The sequence below is a fragment of the Hylobates moloch genome, unplaced genomic scaffold, assembly GCF_009828535.3.
Source record: "Hylobates moloch isolate HMO894 unplaced genomic scaffold, HMol_V3 SCAFFOLD_10, whole genome shotgun sequence".
NCBI classification, from domain to species: domain Eukaryota; kingdom Metazoa; phylum Chordata; class Mammalia; order Primates; family Hylobatidae; genus Hylobates; species Hylobates moloch.
This window is the reverse complement of record NW_026652285.1, coordinates 22,269,103-22,278,091: the sequence shown is the minus strand read 5'-3', so window position 1 is coordinate 22,278,091 and position 8,989 is coordinate 22,269,103.

Here is an 8,989-nt window from a genome sequence, read left to right as displayed (position 1 = left end):
CTTTCTTTCTTTCTTTCTTTCTTTCTTTTCTTTCTTTCTTTTCTTTTCTTTTTTTGAGACAAGAGTCTCGCTCTGTTGCCCAGGCTGGAGTGCAATGGCATGATCTGGGCTCACTGCAACCTCTGCCTCCTGGGTTCAAGTGATTCTCCTGCCTCAGCCTCCCGAGTAGCTGGGATTACAGGCGTCTGCCACAACACCTGGCTGATTTTTGTATTTTTGGTAGAGATGGGGTTTCACCATTTTGGCCAGGCTGGTCTTGAACTCCTAACCTCAGGTGATCCACCCGCCTCAGCCTCCCAAAGTGCTGAGATTACAGGCATGAGCCACCGCGCCCAGCTTCCATCAGATTTTCTACATAGAAATTCATGCCATCTGTGAATAATGATCATTTTGCTGCTGCCTTTCAAATCTGATGTCTTTTTCCCTTTCTTGCACTGGCTGAACTACAACGCTGACTAGGGATGATATTCAGGTCTTTAATTCCTCTAAGCAAATTTCATAGTTTCTGGTATCAAGTCTTCTATATCCTTTGTCAGACTTATCCCTAAATATTTCATATTTTTTGGATGCTACTATGCAGGCTTTTTTTTTTTTTAATTTCAATTTCCAATAGTTCACTTGCTAGTATATAGAAATGTAATCGATTTTTATATATTGATCTTATCTCCTACAATCTTGTTAAACTTACTTATTAGTTCTAATAGCCATTTAACAAATTCCATCAGATTTTCTACATGGAAATTCATGCCATCTGTGAATAATGATCATTTTGCTGCTGCCTTTCGAATCTGATGTCTTTTTCCCTTTCTTGCACTGGTTGAACTACAGTGCTGACTAGGGATGATAGGGGTGGACATCCCTGCCTTATTCCCATGCTGAGACGCAAATCTAGGTCTCTTTGGGGAAAATTCACTCTCTTAATGGAGCCCTCTATGGTGTCATGGATTCCTTCTCTGTTAGGTTGTGCTATCAGTAAATCAAACCTGTTTTAAAACCCCAGGATATTTTTTTGTGTCATTTCAAAGGGATTGTCCAGGATGGAGGGGCAAACATACGTGTTAAGGGTAGCCATCTTGAATCAGAATTCTAAATGTTAGGGTTTTGTCAGGGAAGTGTAACCCCAAAAGACAGAGTGTGGGGAGTTAAGATGATCTGACAAACCAGGAACTCTGGGCTGACAAGAGAAGAAAGAGTGGGCCGGGTGCAGTGGCTCACACCTGTAATCCCAGCACTTTGGGAGGCTGAGGCAGGTGGATCATTTGAGGTCAGGAGTTCGAGACCAGCCTGGCCAACATGGTGAAACCCTGTCTCTACTAAAAATACAAAAATTATCCGGGTGGCAGTGGCGCATGCCTGTAATCCCAGCTACTTGGGAGGCTGAGGCAGGAGAATTGCTTGAGCCTAGGAGGCGGAGATTGCGGTGAGCCAAGATCTCACCACTGCACTCCAGTCTGGGTGACAGAGTGAGACCCTGCCTCATTAAAAAAAAAAAAAAAAGATAGAGTTAAGGCAGAAGGGAATGCACCTCTGGATCAGTTGATGGGAGATTGCAGAACAGTTGTATGACGAATAGTTGCATAAAGGGAGTGGACGATGCTCCAGAGAGGAAAATATGAGCACATACAGATGGTAACAGTGTCTAGATGGGAACAAGGCTGTGGTACAGTGGAAAGTGATCAGACATGTGAAGGTCACAGCACTGAGAGGCTGAGACTTTGAAGTTACCCAGGATATGCTAGAAATTGGGATGTCAAAAGGCTTCAACAAATGAGAGGCAGTACTGCGAGCTCAATGGACAAGGCCACTGTAGGTGGCACAGTGAGGGTGGCACAGATGGAGAGCAGAGGCTTTTGCAAGAAAGTGACAGAATGATGTTTTGGAAACAGCGATGGGGACCTAGGAAGGGCCTGATCCCACCTCCCAACGGTGGCCCCACTTCCTGACCCTGAGGTTGGGGGTGAAGGAGACTGAGCAGCAGCCGTTCCTGAAAGGGACAACGTGAGCCGCAACAGCCATGGGGAGGTGCCAGAGTCTCCCCAGTCCTGGGGTCCCAGCTCCCCTGCATCTGGTTACACTTGGGGACTGGAGTCCAGCCACGGCCTGGAAGTTGGACGCACAGTCCAGGGATTCAGAGCCAAGTGTTTCCATCAGCCTGGAAGTAAAGAAGAGAGGGGCTTTGGATGCCTCAGGCAAGTCACTTCACTTTTCTGAGCCTCAGCTTTATCAACTCTAAAATGGGGTTTTATACTCGCAGATGGAACTAAATAAAATAATATCCTAAGTGCTTAAGAATGACCCCAACTATGATTATTTTATGTTCCTAGAGCTAGACTTTGATTTCCTTGTCCTTCTGTGAGGAGCTCCTTGATTTTGGCCAGAAGCGCAGCCCACCTCTTGGAAGTAAGGAGCTGGAGCCTGATGCTCAGGGCAGCATCAGGGCCTCACAGGTGTTCCCTGAACACCAGCCCCTTACAGCCTCTGATGGGATGCTTGCATGCGATTCAGGGCTGGACCTGGACGGGGGCTGGGCAGCTGTGAGTCTGCAACAGGACAAGGAGCAGAGCTGTGGGTCCTGGAAGGGAGGGAACAGGAGGCAAAGGGTACACCCGTCTGCCTGACCCAGATGTGGCCGAAAACAGAGCAGGGTTGGGAAGGGCTTTGCTGGTCTCACAGGGGTTGGAGCAGGGCTGCTCACCACAGAGGCTGGCAGTGATGGTAATACATAGCGGCTACACAGTGGGGAGCTTCTTCCGCCTTCTTCCCAATTTGTAGATCCACACGTAGAGTACGCCAGAGAGACTTGCTCAATCTCCCACAGCCAGAAGGTGGGACTTAGTGGGAGCATTTATGGGGCACATTCCCTGTGCCTCTGGCCCATTCTCCTCTCAATCCTCATCTTAATGTCCACTTTGGGAGAGCAGGAGATTATTTCTGTTTCTGGTTGTGCCCCAACCACTGAAAGATGATCCTGCTCCTAGTAGTTGCTCAATAAATATTTGTTGAATGTTGAGTGCATACCGGTCACTGTGCTGAGTGACTTGTATCTGTGCACTCTCACTAACTCTCCCAGGCCCATTTTACAGATGAAGAAACTGGGAAACACAGAGGCTGAGCGCTCTCAAACATGCCAGATGCCCCCTCCCGACCAAATAAACTGCCAGAGACACAGGGCTGTAAGGCAGAGTGGGTAGGTGTGAGAAGGGATCTGGCTCTGAATTCTGCCTACATCACAAATTGACTTGTGTCGTCGGGCAAGTCACTTGATGCTTCTGAACCTGTTTCTTTTTGTTTTGTTTTGGAGACAGAGTCTCACTCTGTCACCCAGGCTGGACAGTGGCACGATATCGGCTCACTGCAACGTCCACCTCCTGGGTTCAAGTGATTCTCCTGCCTCATCCTCCCAAGTAGCTGGGATTACAGGCACCACCACACCCAGCTAATTTTTGTATTTTTAGGAGATATGGGGTCTCACTATGTTGGCCAGACTGGTCTTGAACTCCTGACCTCAAGTGATCTGCCCACCTTGGCCTCTCAAAGTGCTGGGGTTACAGGTATGAGCCATTGCTCGGCCTCAGTTTCTTTATCTGAGTGTACTTAGGGTTGTGGGGTTGCCATGGGGCCCTGGAGCCCTGGATCTGGGTAGAGACAGTGAGGGGGGTAAAGGTTGGGGCCCTTCTTTGGAAGGGAGTCGTGGCTCTGTTCTGGGAGGGGGTAAGAGATGAAGGGGATAGGGCCAGGCATGGTGGCTCACGCCTGTAATCCCAGCACTTTGGGAGGCCAAGGCGGGCAGATCACAAGGTCAAGAGATCGAGACCATCCTGGCCAACATGGTGAAACCCTGTCTCTACTAAAAATACAAAAAATTAGCCGGGCATGGAGGCGGGCACCTGTAGTCCCAGCTACACGGGAGGCTGAGGCAGGAAAACGGCGTGAACCTGGGAGGCGGAGCTTGCAGTGAGCCGAGATTGCGCCACTGCACTCCAGTCTGGGCAACAGAGCGAGACTCCATCTCAGAAACAAACAAACAAATAAAAAAGAGATGAAGGGGATGTACTGGGCTCTGGAGACACATGGACCCAAATTCTTATGCCACTTACAAACTGTGGGACCTTGGGGATGGGACTCGAACTTCCTGAGCTTCTGTTTCCACATCAATAGAAAGGGGGGAAACATATGTACCACTTGCGCTTGTTAGAAGGTTAAATAAGGCCGTGGTGCCAAGTGCCTATAGCAGCTGGTGCTTAGTAAACAAAAGCATGTGGGTGTCCCCTGGGCCAGCCTTTCCAGGAGAATCCCCTGAAATGCATCCCTGACCTGACGTTGGTCCCCTTGAGCTAGTAAGTCTCTAACATCTCTCTCTCTCTTTTTTTGAAGACAGGGTCTTGCTCTGTTGCTCAGGATGGAGTGCAGTGGTATGATCATGGTCTGCTGCAGCCTTGGCCTCTTGGGGTCAAGTGACACTCCCACCTCAGCCTCCCAAGTAGCTGAGACCACCATGCCTGGCTAGTTCTTGCATTTTATTTTGTAGAGACGGGATTTTGCTATGTTGTCCAGGCTGTTCTCAAATTCCTGGGCTCAGGTCATCCACCTGCCTTGGCTTCCCAGAGTGCTGGGATCACAGGCGTGAGCCACCTCACCTGGCTGTCACTAATACTTTTACAAGGAATTTATTTCTTACATTGGCCTCTCTCCCCCGTCAGGAGAGGTTACCCTGCTAGCGGACTGGAGAAGGATGTGGTCAGGGTGTCTGGTGTCCAGAAGAGACACTCACTCAACCCCTGCATCCCTGCCCCTCCCAAGGTGACTCCTCCCTGCCCATAGCTACATGTTCTTCCTGAATCACGTCACTTAAAAGCCTCCGTGGGTACCTGCAGGGCCCACCTGAAGCTCCTTAGCTGGGCATCCACCATTCACAGCTCCTCCAACGCTAGCCTGCCACCTCCCAGCCTCTCCTGCTGCCGCTCTCTGGGCAGCCCTCTACCCCCGAGCCACACCGGCTCCCGCGCACTGGCCCCGGCAGGCTGGCCTCAGCTTTCTCAACATTCTCCCTTGGCCGGAAACACCCTCCTCCTCTTTTCCACTCAGCAAAATCCTGCTTTGCTTTCAAGGCCCAACTCAGATTTCAGCCACCTCTCTCATAAAGCTTTTCCAGATCCCTTTCCCTGAGGACTGATTGCTCCTTCCTCAGTGCCCCAACCCCAGGCTGGCAGGGCACACTGTCGCAGGGCAGTGGAATGGTGTCTGTAGGTCCCAGCTGTTCTGCTCCCGCTGCTCTGGGAAGAGGACAGACACGGCTGGTCTCCTGTCCCGCCCTATCCTGACTGCTGGATGCCTGGCCCTCCAGAGTCCCCTGTGTACGTCCCCAGCCTCCATCTGGGCTCTGAGCCCCAGCGGTAGCAGGTGTATTCCTCATCCGGCAGGAAGCCTCTGGCTCCACCCCGGTAGGCTGTGTGCGAAGCTATAGTACAGATGGGGTTGTTGAAAATATCCGTGACATATTCCAAACTGGCCTACTTTCCTATCACGAGAGTCTGAGACGGAGACGGGCGAGGACAAGTGAGATGGAAGTTTGGGACCTGTTCCCACCTCCTTCCTCCCTCAGTTCAGTTGTTAGGAGAGGGATTTGCAGCCTCTCCCCGCGGTCCCCGCCCTGTTCTGGGGCTGTGTGGCTGGGGTGTTGGTGGAGAGGGTAGCATGGGGGTGTGGGGGTGCAGAAGGCCTAGGGAAGTTCATAGAGCCACCAAGAAAGGAAGCCTGGGTCCTATCTGGGAAGCTTCTGGCCCCAAGAGGCAGGGCAGTGGGGGTGATCTCACTAGACTTAAGAACTGAGGGTCTGGGCTCAAGTCCTGGCTCACCTGTGAAGCCTCAAACAAGTTTCTTAACTTCTCTGGGCTTCAGTTTTCTCATCAGGAAAACGGGTTATTTGTAATCCTGACTTGCCTCCTTGAAGCCTCGATTATGGGGTTGCTTTGAAGACTCTAAAGCTCTGGACACTGCCTTAATAATCCGTTTCTCAGCCTCTCCCTATTGGCGAGGCTCTGCCCTTGCATGGCAGCTTAAGTGGTCACCTGCTCCGGTCCTCTGCCTCCCAGCAGGCCTGGCTGGGCCTCCACCCTTAATCCTGGTTGAATGATCTCTGAATAGGGAGTCACCCAGCATCCTCCCGCTGGTGCAAGGCCTTCATCATCCCTCCTGCACTGCCAGGAGGTTCACACTCAGAGCTAATTTCAGTCTCTCTTGCTGACATGAAACCCCTAGAGTGTTCCCTGGCTTGTCTCCTCCTTCACACACACGGTGATCATTATTTTAGTTTCTCCCTTTTCAGATGAAACATGCCCTCCTTCCCTCTGTTTCTCAAGGTGGGCAGAATTCTTGAGGCATTTTTCTAACTCTGATGAAGCTGAACTGCTTCTTCTTCTTTCTTCTTCTTCTTCTTCTTTTTTTTTTTTTTTTTTTGAGACAGGCTGGAGTGCAGTGGTGTAATCATGGCTCACTGCAGTGTCCACCTCCTGGGCTCAAGTGACCCTACTGTCCCAGCCCCTTGAGTAGTTGGGACTACGGGTATGCACCATCACACCTGGCTAATTCGCACAAATGAAAAATGTGGCCAAATAGAGGAAGATTGGTTGCTATGGATCCACTAATCAGGGCAAAACTAGAAATAATGATTCATTTGAAACACTTATGGGCCTGGCGCTGTGGCTCAGGCCTGTAATCCCAGCACTTTGGAAGGTCAAGGTGGTTGGATCACCTGAGATCAGGAGTTTGAGACCAGCCTGGCCAACGTGGTGAAATCCTGTCTCTACTAAAAATACAAAAACTAGCTGGGTGTAGTGGTGGGCACCTGTAATCCCAGTTACTCAGGAAGCTGAGGCAAGAGAATCACTGGAACCTGGGAGGTGGAGGTTGCAGTGAGCCAAGATCGGGACATTGCACTCCAGCCTAGGCGACAGAGCAACACTGTCTCCAAAAAATAAAATAAAATAAAAAATAAGCAAAATGTATTATTTTACTTTGTTTTTTTCTTTTCTTTTTTCTCTCTCTCTTTTTTTTTTTTTTTTGATACAGTGTCTCACTCTGTCGCCTAGGCTAGAGTGCAGTGGCATGATCTCGGCTCACTGCAACCTCTGCCTCCCAGGCTCAAGTGATCCTCCCGCCTCAGCCTCCTGGGTAGCTGGGATTACAGGCATGTGCCACCAGGCCCAACTACTTTTTTGTATTTTTAATAGAGACAGGGTTGGCTGGGTGCGGTGGCTCACGCCTGTAATCCCAGCACTTTGGGAGGCTGAGGTGGGTGGATCACAAGGGCAGGAGTTCAAGACCAGCCTGACCAACATGGTGAAACCCTGCCTCTACTAAAAATACAAAAATTAGCCGGGCGTGGTGGCACGCGCCTGTGATCCCAGCTACTCAGGAGGTTGAGGCAGGAGAATCACTTGAACCCGGGAGGCAGAGGTTGCAGTGAGCTGAAATTGTGCTACTGCACTCCAGCCTGGGTGACAGAGCAAGACTGTCTCAAAAAAAAAAAAAAAGAGAAACAGGGTTTTGCCATGTTGCCCAGGCTGGTCTGGAACTCCTGGGCTCAAGCATCTGCCTGCCTCAGCCTCCCAAAGTGCTGGGATTACAGGCATGAGCCACCATGCCCTGCCAGTATTTTTTTACAGTGTTTTTTTTTTTTTTTTTTTGAAGGAGATAGAGTCTCGCTCTGTCGCCCAGGCTGGAGTGCAGTGGCTCAATCTTGGCTCACTGCACTCAGTGAGCCTCTCCTGCCTCAGCCTCTCCGAGTAGCTGGGACTACAGGCGCCCGCCACCATGCCCGGCTAATTTTTTTTTTTTTTGTATTTTTAGTAGAGACGGGGTTTCACCGTGGTCTCAATCTCCTGACCTCGTGATCCACCCGCCTCGGCCTCCCAAAGTGCTGGGATTACAAGCGTGAGCCACCACGCCCAGCCTACAGTGTTTTTTCTTTTTGTTTTTGTTTTTTGAGATGGAGTCTCGCTCTGTTGCCAGGCTGGAGTGCAGTGGTGCAATCTCGGCTCAATGCTTAATGCAACCTCTGCCTCCCAGGTTCAAGTGATTCCCCTGCCTCAACCTCCTAAGTAGCTGGGACTACAGGTATGCGCCACCACGCCCAGCTAATTTTTGTATTTTTAATGGAGACAGGGTTTCATCATGTTGGCCAGGATGGTCTGGATCTCTTGACCTCATGATCTGCCTACCTCGGCCTCCCAAAATGTTGAGATTACAGGCATGAGCCACCACACCCAGCCTTTTTTACAGTTCTTAACATGTCAAGATGTCATTAATTTTTGGCCTCAGTCATATACCAGCAGTTATTGCTGAGAGGGTCGGATCTCCCAGGTGACGAGGTGAAGTCAGGGGTGGGGCGGGGAGTGGGATGGAGTCCTTGCTGAGGGGAACTCAGAGGTGCCAGCACAGAAGATGGGTGGACACAGAGGAGCAACCACAGGAGAGGCCAGGGGAGTGGGGTACAAATCAGGACAGCAATGCCCAGAATCCATGCAGCGAGGTGCTGGACATCCCAGAGGGGCAGAGGCCAGGAGGCACCTGCAGAGAGGACCACAGCTCTGCCTTGGCTAGGGAGAGACAGATGGCCACAAAGAAAGCTACATGGGTGTTAGGAAAGCCCAGGGGAGTGCAAAGTTCAGCTAGAATATGTTTGTGTGTTTGCTTATGTGTGTAAGGAAGGAAGGCGGTGGAATTTGGAAAGGCTTTACTGAGAAAATGGAATTTGAGCTGGGCTTTGTGGCCAGAATCAGGTGTCAACAGGTGCAGGGGAAGGAAAGGACAACCCCATGGGGGAGGAGAACAGTATAGGCAAAGACATGGAGTGTAAAGGGAAGATTATGTGTGTGCGTGTGTGTGTTGTGGGAGGTAGCCTTATTTAGGCTGGAAAGATTAGAGGATGGGGTGGTGGAGGGCCTGGAATGCCAGTCTGAATTGATCGAGTAGGTCAGCAATAAAAGGG